Source organism: Leguminivora glycinivorella, chromosome 1, assembly GCF_023078275.1.
Source record: "Leguminivora glycinivorella isolate SPB_JAAS2020 chromosome 1, LegGlyc_1.1, whole genome shotgun sequence".
Taxonomy (NCBI): Eukaryota; Metazoa; Arthropoda; class Insecta; order Lepidoptera; family Tortricidae; genus Leguminivora; species Leguminivora glycinivorella.
Window position 1 is genome coordinate 37038491 of NC_062971.1, and position 18934 is coordinate 37057424.

General features: G+C 34.9%; 1 protein-coding gene and 2 long non-coding RNA genes across 7 annotated transcripts in view; 2 read left to right on the forward strand and 1 right to left on the reverse strand.

Moving 5' to 3' along the window:
• LOC125224712 (CUGBP Elav-like family member 4) overlaps window positions 1-18934 on the reverse strand; it is a 661017-nt gene that overhangs the window by 172455 nt on the left and 469628 nt on the right. The window lies entirely within an intron of this gene.
• On the forward strand, window positions 6360-7290 carry LOC125224756. Its single transcript, XR_007176915.1, has 3 exons — window positions 6360-6421; window positions 6703-6805; window positions 7109-7290. It is a non-coding gene; the product is annotated as an uncharacterized LOC125224756 (long non-coding RNA).
• Window positions 7511-9934, forward strand: LOC125224762. The gene is made up of 3 exons (XR_007176918.1): window positions 7511-7549; window positions 8015-8089; window positions 9777-9934. It is a non-coding gene; the product is annotated as an uncharacterized LOC125224762 (long non-coding RNA).

An 18934-nucleotide genomic window follows, 5' to 3' on the forward strand; every position in this document is an offset into this window, starting at 1 on the left:
AATCACTTAGAATAATTTCCAAGTAAGTACAAACAGAGAAACAATAGCAGAACAACTTCACTCACCAGTAACACACGAAAGCCAGAGACACTGTTAGTCTTGTAGATATTTTAAGAATGACCCGCGTCGGCTCCTCCGACCCTTTTATAGATTCAAATGGCGACAGAATTTGGCGACAAAAAAGCGACAATTGAGCGACAAAAGAGCGACAAAACGGCTACAAAAGAGCGACAAAACGGCTACAAAAGAGCGACAAAACGGCTACAAAAGAGCGACAAGTAACAATGGATAGCCGCTAAATTACATGCATAAGAAAAAGGTCATAACTGTTTTGTTTACTAAGTCGTACGCCTTAGGCATTAATGTCCAAGACAGCTCAACACGTACGTTTTTGCTTCTCAATAGTAACATCTGCATGACTGCACGTGTTCCAAAGTGATATAGGAATAATTTTATTGATACCTAGTTAGCGACGAAGAGTTATGTATTGCGGTTAGTATAGGTATGCAGATATTTTTTTGTTAAAGGGTTTTAGTTAGTTTTGTAGATCAAATACGCAGTAAAATATCATTTTTGTTTCTAAATGCTACATTAAACACATCCAGAAAGTATACTACTAATCATTATCAACTTTCATGACCTGTGATTGAAATCAAGACATAATATTGGAACGCTACTCAGTTGACAACTGTCAGTGTCAGTATTTCATCCATGTGAACGTAGTTTGTTGATAAATATGTTTTTCCAACCTGTTTTGCATCGAATAACAGTGAATTTTATGAGTGAAAACGTGACTATACATGTGATAAAGCTTCAAATATATTATTTGTCAAAATATCCAATGAAATCCCAAAGAAAATATGCACCAAGAAAGTTGGTCAAGGAAAAGTTGATTCGCCGTAAGTTTTATATGTAATAACGAGTCCATTTCCTCGTCATAGACGCTTGTTCTGTTACAACTCGCCCCCAGATTGGAATTCTTTTACAAAATACAAAGTAGTTTGCAAAAAAATCCAATCTCACCTAGCAAAAGAAGCAATAAAATTGAATAAAAGAATAAAAGAAAAATATCTCTAGATCAGTCGGAAATATCCCCCCATTTCTAATCGTGTGGTGTGTATTCCAATACTATGCAACTGCCAGCGACTCAGTTTTGAAATTAGCTCATCAGAATTTCGACAATGAACCATGATAACTCTTTTCCCAGAGTCCACGCATCGCCAGGGATATCAGGTTGTGAATCTGATAGGTCCTACTAACCCGTTCTTGCTAGCTCGTTCCCCGGTCGCGGCGAATATTCATTCCATCCACACTGTTGGACCGGAATAATTATCGTAATAATTTCAACGAGTTCACAATAACTTCCCACGCAATTACGAAGAAACCTTTAGAGCTCTCATTATAAGTCCAGAGCCTTCAATCTCCATTGTCGGAACTCAAACCAATTCCTCTACCTAATCACTCCAGCCACATGTTTTGGCGCATGTCTCATACTTGAATAAAATATACCGACTTAAAGTTTGCTGGGGTGTTTTTTTTTTTTTATAAAACAAACCTTAAATGACATAGGCATGTACCTCAACTCGGTACCACATCATGATCAAATGAAGAAATGTTTTGATGATACTAAACTTCACATATTTGAACACATAACAAGGAACCAAATATTGAAAAGAGCCTCGTTCTCACTAGACGATATCGGCTCTAAAATATGTCGATTGTCAAATACATCCCATTCAAGATGAGGTGTGTGGTTTTAGTATGGGTCTTATTACCTTGTAGAGTGAGTAGCCACGAAAAACTACCCTTGAAATGGGTCGAATCCAAATGGATTTTAACCTAACCGATAAGCTTTTTATGGCTAATGTGTTTCCCTCAGCCCCCCCGCTGTTTATTCCCCGCAAATTCCGACCAAACTAGTTTTGACCACTTTACAGCGCTGTCTGTCTATATCAATCCACTCATTCTATAAAAAAAAAACATTCAAGACACACATCATTCAGTCATTCATCCCATTCAAAACATTCTTACATCTATAAACATTCATCATCTCTAAATTATTCACACACACACACACAATGTAACCATTCTTACTTCCTCATTCGCTCTTTCACTCGATCTCAACAGAAAGCCAACGCTTTTAAAAGTAATCAAAATAACGAATAAAAATGGAAATAAAATTACACAACAACTTCAAAAGTTTACGTATCCCATTTTACTCCACTCTACCCTGACTCGAAGGCAAAGAAAATTTCAATTTATTTATAATAGGTTTCATTTTATACATCTATATTTCATTTTATAAAATAATTACTAACCGCAAACAATTTGTCAATGTGTGAAAATTATTTGCTGCACATACTAAAAATAAAATGTTCGTACGAAACAAAATATTATATTTTATGTTCACATTTTAACTAGAGTCAATTACTGTAAGTTCACTACCCTACTTTCAATTTTCCTGTCTTTGTTTTTTTTTCCTGCAGTTCATAATGCAAAATTGATAGCATAAAATGCAAAAAATTATAAAAGTAAGTAAGCAAAAAAAAAATAGTGGCCCTCCCTACTCTGATCTTTGTAGAACAAAATACTGACCAAGTTATGCTTAGGAACGAGGATCTGCTGTGTCTGTGATCTGAGTGATTACCGATATCGTACAGTATACCACCCTATATAATGTAATAAATGATAACGCATAAATAATAAATATCACTGCTAACTGTAATAACTAAAATGAAAAATAGCTTTTCCACCAATCTCGATTTTCCTAACGTCTACCCCAGGCAGACTAGCTACTATGATGTCCAGTTATTGTTATATTAAAATAATCTAACCATACAATGTATATCCAATACATTCTTCTTACAAAATAAAGATTAAAAAAAATTGTTGTCCATATAATGAACCGACTTCTTTATCTAGATAATAAAAAAAAATCCGTATTATAAATTTACATCCACCATACACCATTTTATAATCCTAGGGACGAAACTACTAAGTGACAGAGAAACTATACGATGTGCTAGCCAATAAAGCCCTTTATCACACAGATCACTATAGAAATAAAATTAATTTCAGACAAAATTTTGACTTCTACCACCCCTATAATAATAACACTGCATCTCAATAAAATTTTGAAGAAATCATGACACGTTTAAAATAATGATAATGATGATGATGATAAGAAAGAAAAATAATAATGTTCCACATAAGTTTGTCGCAATAAATAAACATTCTTTACTAAGAAGTCATTGACTTGTAACCAATGTACTCATAGAATTTACATTACACATCATGTAATGTTCATAATAAACGCATAATACAATTTTGCAAAAAAAAAGTAATTGCAGTTTTGAAGTGGTTTTCATATTTTCAATTTTTTCCCGCAAAATATGATGTATCCTTAATTTTGATATGGTTTTGATATTTTTTTGTAAAATATAATGTAACATCAAATTTGATGTGGTTTTGATAAAATATATTCCTTTTTTTTTTTCAAACTATCTGCAAAATTTTATTTTGGTTTTAATTGCCTTATGATAAAATACAAAATGATGGCATAAGTAGGTTCAAAATACTTTTATTTGATTGGATAATAATATAACAAAATAATGATTTTTTTCTTGAAACGAGCTTAAAACTTGTATTGTCCTATTCTATGTTCGTGTCCTCAATATTGTAAAACATGCCCCGACAGTCCTTTGCAATTTCAGACAATCCATTCCTTCTTCATGGCATTCGCAGCTGCAACAAACTTAGAAAATTGTTAACAAACACGACAATGGGCTGAGGAACTTGATCATGGTGTCTCTCTTCCTTTTTTTTCTTTTCATACTTGGCTAGTTCTATGATGAGTTCTTGAGTAGCTAATGATGATGATTAGATCCTGCTGGCCTCCTGGTAATATTTCAAAATTTTCCAAACTATTCTCTTCTCAGTCGGTGTCATAACCCAGGACACCATGAAACCTCTTCCGAAGACACGTTGCACACTTGATCACAATCAGCATAACCGCAAAAGATCCAGTTACTTATTTTTGAACACAGCAAGTAACTTGAAACCAATGAATATTTCTTCAACTCTAAAGTTGGCTAGTCCTTATTTGTCCAATCATTGGTCAAAAAATAAAATATTGCATAAATCGAATATCATAAACACTTGTTATTTCACTAGCGTTACTAAGCATGCACTTAAACACACACTGATGGTATTCACTGGTCCTCCATCCTCGCTGATTCACTATGTTCAATGACAGAACACTGCTGTGATAAGAATCTATCTTAGGTTAAAACTAAAGCCAAGTTATAGACGTTCCAATAAACAGAGGGAAAGATAAAATAAAAATCACAAGGTCAAAATATTTTCCAAAAATATTTGCCAACTAAGGTTGCAGGACCATCTAGGTACTTTAACCATATGAGACATACGTCTCATTTACGTTCACCTACAATTATTTTTTTTGTCATTTTCCTCAAATATGATGTCTGATCGCTAAGTGACTTTAATTTTTCTAACTCAAAAATTACTGCAGACTATAAAACTCCGTCTTGTTTGCTCAATAAAATTAGAATAGGGTAAATTAACTGGGGTTTTGAACACTTACATATATGTATTTTTCTTGATCGGCATTTTCTGTTCCATTCTTCTGTTTAGTGTGGCATAATATGGCACCACTAACAACATAATCATATTGAAAATCTTCAGTAACACATTGGTCCTATGAGCAGGTATGAGACCAGGCTCAAAAACTCTTACTCCTCCGTTAGTTGACATCAAAAGCCGGGTACTTCAACTCGAACGTCCCACGAAATATCTCAATGTTCACTTCATGTTTTTCGCGTCCAAACTGTTGCTAACTCTGTCTCCATGTACTCAAGTCATGCACTGTTGCACTAACACCTTTTTTAACTGACTAATTATAGCCTAAAACTAATTGAAATTACTATGTTTTCACTAACAGAGCTCTTCGTTTCAAAACGTAGTTAACTCTCACATTTCTCTACGTGTGATAATAAGACGTCACTAAAAATCACACGTGCTCCTACACTATCAATTACACTAATTATTTGAAGCTACATAACACTATAATTTCAGTGAAATCGGTTTTCCAAAAATTTTTAATAATCTCGCGCTTCGAGTTTCGTAAAGAACTGTCATCCTTCATCCTTAACCGTTTTTTTTTTCTTTTACAATCGTCCTCATGGGCGTTTTTTCATTGTAAACACACTAAAGTGTTTTTAGTAGTCACAAACATTAAATCAACAAAACAATTATTTGATATCATAAATTTAGCCTATCATAATGTTCAAATGTTTGACTAGTTATTAGAAATATATAATTGATTTTTTTTTTTTCATAATTTAATGAAATCGAACGAAAACTATCGTGTAGGTTTGCCTTTATGCGTAGGAAATTGCGTGTGCGCATCGGTTTACAAAAGTGTGATCAGATTAAAAATATATTGTGAGATTCTTTAAGGATCTAACAGACGGTCGGACCGCACTTGTAAGGGGACATGTGTTAGGCCCTATTTACAAAATACCGTTCAAAATCTACACAACTTGAATAGTTTGATGTGATTTAAACAATAGAAAATTAAATTAACAAAATCTTTTGTATTTAAATACATCTATTGTATTAATTTTACTATAATGAAGTAGAGAAAAATGAAGTAAAGTTTTGTAAATGACAACACCGGACAATAAATTACTGAATTACTGAATATTTTTTTTTTTGTCGAAAATTGTATGACCGATCAAGCGTACCAACTTAAAAACAATGATAGTTTGTGTAATGTCACCGATAGAACACCTTTTGGCGAAGATATATGTTATCTGTGGTTAAATTATTTTCTCTAATCTATGTCATGCTTACAGCTAATCCGCTTGTTCGCGAAAAAATGGCAGATCCGTTTTTGTTTTCTTTAGCTCATTATTAATTACGTGATCTACAACTAGAATTATTTAAATATTCGCTTTATTTTAATCTGCTTAAACAATACGACAGGCAATTCTGCGCCGACGCCGGTCATGAACCGTCCATATTCGCCATTTTGTCATTTAGCAAACTAAGAAAATGCAAACAAAACATTATTTGCCCTAAACACGCGTTACTTCTAAATAATTTTGTCGACAAAGTGAGCCAGTTTTATCAAATTGAACTCTGAACTGCAATTGCAATGTAATTTTCCGTTAGCGAAAGTGAGGTTACGAAATTGACATGACATTATTGTTGGAAAAAAAAAACGTGAATGCAATGGACATGTGTTTTGTTGTGTTTCTCATCAAGATAATAGAAGAATTTAGTGCTCATACTCATGATCTAATGAGCAAACAGCCCATGCAAAGGATGTCTTATCGGGCTATGCCTCAATTGATAAAGTGAACTAATTGCCTACTTCAAAAGCAGTTTTGCATGAAAGGTAAGCTTTTGTTTTATTATTTGATGTGTTTTCAAACAAGTCGTCGTTTTCGAAACCCAGCAGAACATACTTGCGAACTACAACGACTAGACCGAATATATTGGTGAAATGTTGCTTATTTCATTGTTCTGTCGTCAGATAAGTTATTGATAGTAAATTTCCCACGCTACTTTCTGACTTTCACATTTCCTAAGAGGATCTAAATGTACGTGAAATAGGCCTAACTGTCAAAATAGATTTGTTACTTTCAATGAGGTTTATATGGTTGTTTGATTTTTCAGTCAACATCTAATTGGAATTTACAATGCCCGATATTTCTACACATCTGCCACAAATTTTATGGAAAACAATATTTATAGAAACTGAACATACCTTGGTTAAACGGTAAGCATTAAAAATATGTTCGACTAATTTATTTGATCTAGGCTACCTAACTGTTCTTGGAAATTGTAATGTTGTTTCCGTTCCAACCAATAAAATTTCTCAAGCTTATGGATTATGGAAAGCAATATTTGTAGGACCTCAAATGAATGTCATGACATTTAAAAATAGGCATTGAAACTTGTCAAAACTTTAATTTTGTATTTTTGGATACTTAAATAAAATTATGTAGACTAAAAATCCAGACTTAGCATAGATTTTATTTCTGCTACATTGAGTTTAAACAATGTATGTATTAATTTTCAGTATATGAAATGGGTAACCATCCTCGAAGAACATCAACCAGCCGTCGGCAATGTGCAGGTGGACTGAGGAATTTTCCGGTGTGTCCTTTATGGACTATACTCCGTCTTAGCACAATTCCCAAGTAAGTACAAAAATTATCGCCACCAAAGGCTACTTTTAGACTTGATTAACCCTACTCAGTGAGTAAAACGACTCGGCAAGAAATTTTACATTAGTTAGAAACATGGATATGGTTGTTCTTCTTTTTTTTTCTTAATCATGAATGGCCTAGATAAACATAAACAATCTTAATGATACGTATTTATAAATAAGATTCCTTAAACATACATACACCCTTTTTTAACTAATCTTTCAATATGTACAATTTCAGGTTTTACCCGAGAGGCCATGCTTCAGGTTGGACCGTCTTCCATATATCTACTGACTTCATATAAATGAAAGGTACTTATGTTTTATTATAATAACACGTTCTAATTATTAAATTTAAAAGTGAACAGCTCATGGCATCATTATCTAGAAAATTGAAGTGAAGCGTAAAGCAAAACGGCGAGGCATGAGCGACCGGATAAAAATCAAACTTAACTGACTCATCATCATTTTATTGGCTAAGCAAACTTATTACTAATTTATGTCCTAGCTCATGTAGATATGAACTGCAAGGCAGGGGTTCTCAAACTTTTTTTTTATTTTTAATTTCCTTTTTGTAAATTTTGCTGTATGCATTGTTTTTTCTGACACAATATTTCTCATGGGCGTGTCTTAGTTCCAAAAATTAAGCGACGCGCCCCCGTGAATAGATAAATGAAATAATATTGTTCCTATTTGGCAGAACCCCACTCTAAAACAAAACCCTTTTCTTATTCTATAATATATGAAAATTTCTAATGTCTGACTATTTCCTTTCAGTGTACTGAGGACTCACTAATCTGCACTACTAGTAACAAAGTAATCCGACAATCAGACTGGACCCGGTCACGTTAGGTAAGTTTACTGTATACTTAATGCGTACCACATACCACATACTATTTCTGAACCTCAGTAAAATATGGTTTTATAATGATAATAGTGCTTATTATCTACGAGTATGCCTACTTAACAGGAATATTACAAGTTTCAATCAATTTTCATAAAATTATTTGAGCAATTGTGACAATGATCAAGCAGTGGTGGAGTTAAGGTATGGCAAGGTACGACCTCCCAGATGCTGGTAATGCTAATATTTCGTAGGATATGTTTGACATGGTTGTAATGAAGTACAGTATGTTGGCATACTCCTGACTTGTGAAATATTGCGACAGTTTAGGGTTCCGTATAAAAGCTGTGTACACAATCTACCGAACATAATGATTGTATGGTTTTACACTTACTATTTTAGACTAGCCTACAGCTTATCTTGTGAGGTAACGAACTCATGTCATATGGAGCTATTGAAAATCTTATTTATACATACATACTTATTTGTATTACTACAGTAAAAATGTATACCTATAGAAAGTTGAAATTCGTACAGTGCATTTAATTTATTGAAATAATTGGCAGACATAGGCTACGGTGACCGCTCACCATCAAGAGGGACGTATGCTTGTTTACTACGGATGTAATATGAAAATATATGATGACTTATAAGCTAATGAACTAAATTAGTCCTAACATGATTAATACGTATAACCTAACAGACAGACATTTGTTCTCATAGTGAAAATATTCAGTATAAAAACTTTGTCAATTTATTGTATGATGTATGAAATCCTGTAAGCCAATATGTAGATTATAGAGTTACAACTGAAATGCAAACAAACCATCCATCGAAGGAGGTACTGTCATAGTATAACATGCGTGTAGCTATTCAGTATTCATAGAAAAATGGCGGGACGCCCCATATAATATTGTACTTCAGCGCGACAATGAATAATCGCGCCCCCATAGCCATTAGACTAGAGCCTATCTTCTTGTATTACTAGGTCTTAAATCTAGGGCTTAGGTATCCTAGGTTATCTGAGATAATATAGTCTTACACCTAGATTATGATAACGACCTACTTACTGTCCTAACTAGTAGTTATCCTGCCTATAAATGAAATTCTGTATAACAGACGTCTTCCAGGAACATACATAACATCAGAGAGTTCATAGACTATATCAGACAGCATCGAAGCTATCCGATCTCCGGTGTGAAGTGCAAACGTGATGTGAGCTTTCAAAATAGCCCTGAAGATGGCAGAGCCTGCTATGAAAATGTACTAGACATATAGAGAACTATTTGTTTTAACATGAAATTCTATTGCTATTGTACATAGTTCACACACTTATGTTTCCAATTCCGATTACTAGGTGGGAAACTCTTCTAAACTACTACAGCTCCGCGCCTTCTTTTATTTTAGGTACATGGATATTTTTTCTATAAGTGCCTAGTATTTTACGTACTAGCCCCGCCTATACAACAGCTATAAAAACGTACATTAAGACACAGAGTAAATAATAGTACTACGCACAGGCGCAAGGGAACGTCAAGATGCGCCAATGCCAACAATTGCTACGTAGCAATGCAACCAAATGGCCTAATCGGGACGATGTTTAGTTCAACCACTACGATTATGAGTTAATTTTCTGGAAATAGATTTTGTCTAGGTTTACTACGCTATTTTAATTTTTATTTTTTTATTTTTCAGGTACCAAAGGAAAACGAAAATATCATTGGTTCTATACTGATGCATGACTTCGCTCGGAACGCGGCAAGAATTAACAATGGAAGAAAATACTACAGACGTGTTTATTAACAATAAAGTTATTTTTGTTTTTATGAAATAGCGATTGAATAAAAATATTAGGTATATGAGTTTTATTTAGAGATGAAATAAGTCAAGAAATACAGCACACCCACTCGTTTTCACAACAACAAATGTAGCCTGGTAAGGCTAATAAAATAAGGTTATTAAAATTCTGGTTGCTCGGCACCAAAAGTAACCTTGCAACGGCTACTTCCTATTATTTATTTGTAAACCTTGGTATCCAAGATGTGTTCTACAGAGCACATCTTAGATCCCTTGGGCACGGAACCAAATGTAACTAAACCTCCGCTCACCTTACCTATTTACTTACTTACTTGACTAACCAACAGTATAGCTAACCCCCCTTTAAATATACCCCGTAAATTTGGCCTTGTGATCGTCTAGCGTGAATAAGTAGAACCCTTCGACGTGAACCGCGATAACCTAGATCCTTTAATGAGTATCAGCTGTATTTTTGACTAATTTTTAAAATTTTATTTATTTATATTTTAAAGAAGAATAAAGGTTATTGTAGCATAATAATATAGTGTTATAGAAGAGTATTTTATCAGATTTAGGCCTAGAAAGTTATATGTGAGAAAATTAATGACGTAATGAAGAAATTTTAAAATAAAAGTTAGTGAGTGAAACATACATGAAATAAATATTAAAAAATATTTTGGAAAACAACCGCTACGCTCTATTAGTGATCCTGGCTTGGGTACGAACTTGCGTTGCGGAATAGGATCCTTAATCTCAATCAAACTGCTTTATTGAGAGTCCTATGCCAAGCCAGAAGGGCTATCTATCTACAAACTAACCCCCTTTTTGTTTTGTCTCTTTTTCCCTAGCTAAACCCCCCTTTTCCCCAATACTGTTAATAGACCATAACTTCTCGATCCTTCTAATGTTTTATCGAAACACCGAGCAGTTGCTAACTTTTATAAGAAATAAGTAAGTCAAACTTTTCTAAGCTTTAGACTTTCCATCAGTGGACGGCGCTCGCATGCCACTGGGCCCTATAACAAACCTATGCTTTTTATTCCAAAGAATAGTTTGTTTCTCTAACCAACTTGATAGAATTTACCTTGAAAAACCAGTTAGCAACACTAAGTGTCCCGCAGCCACACCGAAAGATCAGAAATTGCTACCACAATTATTAATTTCACTCAGATAAATTAAGTAATAAGAGATTTTATAAATTACCAGTTCTACCACTTATTTTAAGATAGTAAACACCACATTTAAAGTCCATTTAAACCATATAAATAGTAGTAGTTAAATTATTTCTCCACAATACACGTTGACCAATTATATTCCAAGACCAATCATAAAAGAACTCTACTTTCATAGAAATAGTGTGTGACTTTACCCTAGTCCTATCGTTTTCCCTACTCTAACATATCTGAAACACAGACCATCACTTACCATAGATCTTGTGTTCAAAATATGCACAAGTGTATCCCTACCATAAGCTGTACAGTTCAGCCAGCGAAGCTGAGATAGGCAACCTATAGGCTTGAGTTCTGATCCCCCCCTCTGCTCTTGCCCGCGGGCTAGGGTAGCAGAGAGTAGATCGCCCTATCCGTGTATATATCCAGTATTCTAGGACACACCAGTACCAGCCACATGGAAGACCCAGCTGCGATCAGACTTTACTTAGATGTGGATCGATCACAACCGAAATCCCCAGCGACCAACGCCAGCATGGACCAGAGCACCGAGTAAATAAATATAAATATATATAGGACCCCAGCCTCAAATACTGCCGACTTCAGTGAGCAAGGATTACTCCTAATGTCTTTCGTCAATCGTGAAAGTCCTCACTTCCATCTAACAGTTGGACTCTTTGAGACCGGTGAGAAAGTACGCCTTTTGTAAGTATAAATAAGGCGCCCAAGCCCTCCACTTGGAACAAAAAGACCCCTAAACGCCTCTTATTTGACACCGTAAGGGAAGAAGCGCCTAGCCGGACAACAGTCTGTCACAAACAATGATCTGGCTTATAACTTTCACAAAATAACCCCATAGAAAATTACTAAATTCAATTTTACTGACCAACTAAACAAACGAGTGAAGTTTCCTTTACGTGCTATAATCTAAGCTTAGTTTTGCAAGAATTACTCCCTACAAAACCAAACACAGACTTATCTCCAAGCACCAGCCATACATCGACCCAGTCTTTGTATTGCTTGACGGCACTCATGAAACAAAGCACAGAAAACTTCACTATACACATTAATTTGAATGTAACACTACACTATAAATAGAACACTAAAATAACCCCACAACTGACGGTAAAGCAATTCCACCACAGGTCTAGGTTCAACTGTACGACGATATTGTCTTCGCACAACCAAACAGAGACACAATTTCAAAGTTTACAATCACTTAGAATAATTTCCAAGTAAGTACAAACAGAGAAACAATAGCAGAACAACTTCACTCACCAGTAACACACGAAAGCCAGAGACACTGTTAGTCTTGTAGATATTTTAAGAATGACGCGCGTCGGCTCCCTCCGACCCTTTTATAGATTCAAATGGCGACAGAATTTGGCGACAAAAAAGCGACAATTGAGCGACAATTGAGCGACAAAAGAGCGACAAAAGAGCGACAAAACGGCTACAAAAGAGCGACAAAACGGCTACAAAAGAGCGACAAGTAACAATGGATAGCCGCTAAATTACATGCATAAGAAAAAGGTCATAACTGTTTTGTTTACTAAGTCGTACGCCTTAGGCATTAATGTCCAAGACAGCTCAACACGTACGTTTTTGCTTCTCAATAGTAACATCTGCATGACTGCACGTGTTCCAAAGTGATATAGGAATAATTTTATTGATACCTAGTTAGCGACGAAGAGTTATGTATTGCGGTTAGTATAGGTATGCAGATATTTTTTTGTTAAAGGGTTTTAGTTAGTTTTGTAGATCAAATACGCAGTAAAATATCATTTTTGTTTCTAAATGCTACATTAAACACATCCAGAAAGTATACTACTAATCATTATCAACTTTCATGACCTGTGATTGAAATCAAGACATAATATTGGAACGCTACTCAGTTGACAACTGTCAGTGTCAGTATTTCATCCATGTGAACGTAGTTTGTTGATAAATATGTTTTTCCAACCTGTTTTGCATCGAATAACAGTGAATTTTATGAGTGAAAACGTGACTATACATGTGATAAAGCTTCAAATATATTATTTGTCAAAATATCCAATGAAATCCCAAAGAAAATATGCACCAAGAAAGTTGGTCAAGGAAAAGTTGATTCGCCGTAAGTTTTATATGTAATAACGAGTCCATTTCCTCGTCATAGACGCTTGTTCTGTTACACCACCGCAAATGCTTTCAACTCATTTTAAAAAAGCTTACAAGCAAAAAATCACATTTAACTCAACCGATTTTCTTTCAAAAGAATTCTATAATAAATCAGGAGAACTCAAGACTCCTCGAGACGAGAATGGAATCTGCAAACAGGTCCAGACTTTCGTCTTTCGAATTGAACCGAGTGCTTCAAATTTACAAGGAAAAAAGTATATTTCATTCGCGCGTTGAAAGCAAGTTTGGTGTGACGGACTTCATATACTTTGAATGGTTTCAAAGCGAAAATGTTGTGCTGTCGTGCTAAGCACGCCTCAATTGTAGTTACTGATTATGACTCTTAGGTATCATTTCTAATAATGTATGTTTGTCTTAATGACTTTCCTGCCGGTTCCACGTATTATCAATTAGAAGAGGTGTTTAATTCTTATCGAGGGTTTATTGTTTGCGTAGCTTGATTACATGTCCATATATAAGAGAGCCCTGTAATATGCCTACTTGAAAAATAATCTTCAACATAGCTACCAGTTGATTTATAAAAAAAATCTAAACGTTAATGCATGTAAAATAAGCAATATAATACTGTAAGTTCTCGCGTTTTGTACAGTCGAGTTCATAAATATGTGTAATTTTTTTTACCTTATTGCATAGAGATAAGATGAAGAAATGTACATATATTTATGAACTCAACTGTACACATTTTTTACGCTGGGACGTCAGTCTTCTGCGACCACGGCTAGTATAACCTGGCCGAAACGTTGGATAAAAGGTAATAATGTAATTTTTCATCACACCCGCACTTTAATGTGCTATTGCACGCAGGCGGAGAGTGAGTTATAGAAAAATCGTTCTCCCAAGGGAATAATTTTATTTTATTTTTTTATTTTATTTCAAAACAAATTACACAGTATTACAGTGAGACACTAAGGCACTGTGCAATGCATAAAACATCATACTATATTATGAAATAAAACTATAATGAAATTTCTTGTACCGTATTTAACTTTTTTACATCTATTTACATATTTTTTACATTGCGAGTGTGATGAAAAACATTGTGTGTAACTCGGGGAGTATGAATATTACAAACTCGAGTCTTTAAATCGCTCCGGAAAGCCGTCGCGATTTAACTTACTCTCGTTAGTAATATTCAACTTCCTCCCCTTGTTACACAATGTACTATTATCGCGTTAAACCCGTGTGTCTCTTTAAAAAATATAAAATAAGCAAGTAAGAATAAGGGGTTAGCACTGATTGACTAGCATGTTATCTACAGATCAGCAAAGTATTTTTTTAGACTTTGTTTTTCTTATTCAAAATTTATATAATGGTTTTCTGTGCCCTATATGATAGATGCGTATAAAGCTGATCTGCTCCGTCGTCGCTATCGAGACGGCTCAGACAACTTTAAATATCCCCCGAGAAGCCCGGATACTGCCGATGCTGCGAGGCTATTCTTATCGTTATAATAGCGTAAGAATCTGATCAGTAATTGACAACATTTCATATTTTCGACTACTACTTTTTATTTAGGTTGAAAGAAAGGTATTTTTTATTTTTCAAAAACTCCTATAGCAAAATCCCTTTTTATTACTACTTCGAACAGCTCAAACGTCCACAGCTCTGACGTCTGTGTTGTTTCATACCTAAAAAACCACAAAATCATTCCTAAAAAAAAGTTTTAACAGTCAGCTTAAACAGTCCGGTATGTCTGACTGTCAAGTGTCACTGTCAACCACTATAATGACTACAAATCATAGCTGCGAGGCTATTCTTATCGTTATAATAGGGTAAGAATCTGATCAGTAATTGAACATGTTGTGGATATATATAGGTAGATGTAACAAGAATTAAGAATAAGAAAGAAAATCTTCAACAAAAGAGCGTACACCCATCTTAAAGGCCGGCAACGCACCTCCAACACCTCTAGTGTTTCGGGTGTCCATGGGCGGCAGTGATCGCTTACCATCAGGTGACCTGTCTGCTCGTTTGCCTCCTATCCCATAAAAAAAAATGAATAAGAAGAATAAGAATAGTTTATTTATAAAAGTTTTTTTGACAGACAGAGAAAATTTTCAAATTAAAATCATCATTATCTTTCTTGCATTATCCCGGCATTTGCAACGGCTTGTGGGAACCTGGAGTCCGTTTTGACAACTGATCCCAAAATTTGGTGTAGGCACTAATTATGCGTAGCGACTGCCATCTGACCTTCTAACCCGAAGGGTTCTTCCTTCTAACCTAACTGTCCGTTTTCACATTATCCGATCCGATATCGGGTGTCGGAAGGATTTCAATGGAAAAAATACAAGATGGCGCCTGTAATGTATGGGATATTAGTCCTACATCTGATATCGGATCGGATAATGTGAAAACGCACTAAGCCTTAATGGTATTGGTCCGATTTAAAAAAAAAATTGGGTTCAAATATATGAACAACTAAAAAACACCTCTTATTTAAAGATAACACTAATGATATTATGTCTGGTTTAATTTGTCGCCCGTATAGATTTACACACTGTATAAACAAACTCAAATATCACTTTATGTTAAAGAATTGATGTATTCCTTTCATTCAGACTTATTAAAACAATTCAGCGTTCCATATAAACAACAAACAAACCAAACGTTTAATATGCAATTAGATATTAACTCAATTAAATCAGAATATTCAAAGGTAATAACCGAATTCAAATGAAATTTAAAGCGAATATTGTCTTTGAAATAGTGTAAATGTAATATGGAACACAATAGGATGGAGCAATTTGAACAATTCCAGTAATTGTACACTAATTTGTTCCGGAACAAATAATACGGGGAGCGATTTATCGGATAATAAACGGGTTGTATTTTGTTTTACAATGTTGGCCTTTGTGGAGCCTTTGGTGGTGCCTGCGTCATTATGTACAAGGTTTACAAAACAAGAATGCTGTAGTATTATACATTTAAATGGGTGATGTAAAAAAAATAGTGGGGGGTGTAATAAAATGTACTATTTTGTGAAATTCGAACTTGCAACCTCTAGGGTAGAAAGCCGATCACTTACAACTAAGCCACAGTGGGACTTACGTAGAGTGGTGAAATTACGATACTTATTTTCAAGAACTAAGTTTAACTTCAAAATGCCTATTTAGTTCCCACTGTTGGGCACAGGCTTCCTTTCACGCGTAAGTATGGGCTAGCCCAGGGTGGATTAGGAACTTTACACACACCATTGAGAGTCTTCCTCGCGATGTTTTAATACCTATTAATAGGGTGCAATAAAGGTACTAAAAAATATTAAAGCCTCCGTTAGCTGAGGCTAGAATTGAACCGGGTCTTCAGCTTGGGGTGACTACCACACTAAGATCATACACTTATACACTTGAAGATAATTATATTAAATGAAGGTCCTGTTCCAATTTTAAGAAACGAAAATAACCCAGTAATGATATGGATGGGATGTGTCAGTGACCCGAGGGTTAACCCACCATTTTATATGGAATTTGACAGATGACAGCCCACTAACCCCGAGTTAAATGTTTATATAAATATATATTATATACAATCACGCCTGTATCCCATAAAGGGGTAGGCAGAGCACATGAATTCTGTTTCAGTGCCACTCTTGGCAAAAAGGGGTTGAAAGAAATCCAAATTGTGACATTGCAGTGACAGGGGGTGGTGAAATTCTTAACCCGTCACCACACGGAGTTCAATAAAAACGGAATAAACTAATATACATAATAGAATGCACATATTTCACATAAATACCGAACAGAAATTGCTCCCTTTGAAGGATTCTCAAGGAAAATATTTAATAAAGAACTATGAGAAAGAAATAATTGTGGAACATTATTCAAGGCACGTAGCTTATTTGAATTTTTAACGAGCTTTCAGTTTTGAACCTTGGTCATTTTGGGGTTACCTGTCTAAGCACAGTATAACAACGCATCAAAGTATTCAATGTATTTTAAGGTATCTGCTTTCCTGAAATACTTAAACACATTATTAATTATCTGTACAGTTAGCATTAGCGTACACCCATCTTAAAGGCCGGCAACGCACCTCCAACACCTCTGGTGTTTCGGGTGTCCATGGGCGGCGGTGATCGCTTACCATCAGGCGACCTGTCTGCTCGTTTGCCTCCTATCCCATAAAAAAAAAAAAAAATTCTTACATTGTATCCATACTTTATGTTATATTTAAATGGGAAAGTGTGTGTCTGTTTTGTCCGTCTTTCACGGCAGAACGGAGCGACAAATTGACGTGATTTTTTAAGTTGAGATAGTTGAAGAGATGGAGATTGACATAGGCTACTTTTTGTCTCTTTCTAACGCGAGCGAAGCCGCGGGCAAAAGCTTAGTAGACTATACTATATTTTAAACTATTACATAATTACATAAAAAAGTGGTCAATGTTTTACAAACAGTTACATGTAGATTTTACTGCAGTGGATTTTATTTATTGAGTTACCCGTAGCAGCAGTGCTACGAGTTCTCGAAGCCCTTATTCATTGCTACGGTTTCTCGTAGCACTTATTTGCTACGCTAGCATGCTGTATTGTGGGCTACGAAAAGAATCGAACGTGAATTTATCCGTCAAATATTAGATTTCCTTAATACAGATAGATACAGATAGTTGTTAGTGTCAAAAAATACATTTTTGTTTAAAGAGACGACAATCTTGACACAGAAAGACATTATGTTCGAATACTGCAAGTAGGATTTTATTCGATTTTCTATAAATTAACATTTAAGTACTATTGATATATGTATATGAGGGGTAAGTATGCCTTATTGAACATAAAAGACATTTAGTACACAAGTTTCGGAAAACTCATTTTGTTAACGTCGTCATGATGTCAACTCATCATGTTTGAACCCGCCACCTCCGGATTGAAAGTCGCACTCTATAGATGAATATCTCTGATATCATTGTCAAATTAAAGGCTGCTTTCAATTCAGAAAATTATAATTTAATCAATATTTTTACTGTATCCTCATTTAAATAACTTAATACAATACGCGTTTCAACTCCCGGATATTATCAAAGCACATATTCTATATGTAAATAAAAACAACCGAATTGAAGTCAAACATTCATTTTACGTTCCATTCCAAGTAAGTACGTAACAAAGTTACGGAGCCCGAATTCGGGACGAAGTTGGAAAAAAAAACAAACACACAGTCGGTGGTTCTCAAGTATTTTGGGTAACAAAGATGTGAGATCGGAGTTACTTGTACACGTGCGAGTCATAGGGGAGAGCGGGGGAAAGTGAAACAGTATTAAACATAATTATTTATGTGTAACAGATTTGACACAAGTGGCAAACGGACAGAATGTAATCGAATAAGCCTTTGGGCATCTGAAATACCATAAAGCTTACAATTGCGTTGTTGACATTCAAAATGGGAGTACAATCATTTGGAATACGAAATTGAAAGACGAGAATTTTGCAAAATTCATTAAACTTTTTTGTTTAATGTTTTTTTCTAACCTTACCCCAAGACTCATAATAAAAATTGTTTATAAAAACAAAATAAAATAAATATTATAGGACATTCTTACACAGATTTACTAAGTTCCACGGTAAGCTCAAGAAGGCTTGTGTTGTGGGTACTCAGACAACGATATATAGGAAACATCCTTGACTCAGGAACAAATATCTGTGCTCAGCACACAAATAAATGCCCTTACCGGGATTCGAACCCGGGACCGCGGCTTAGCAGGCAGGGTCACTACCCG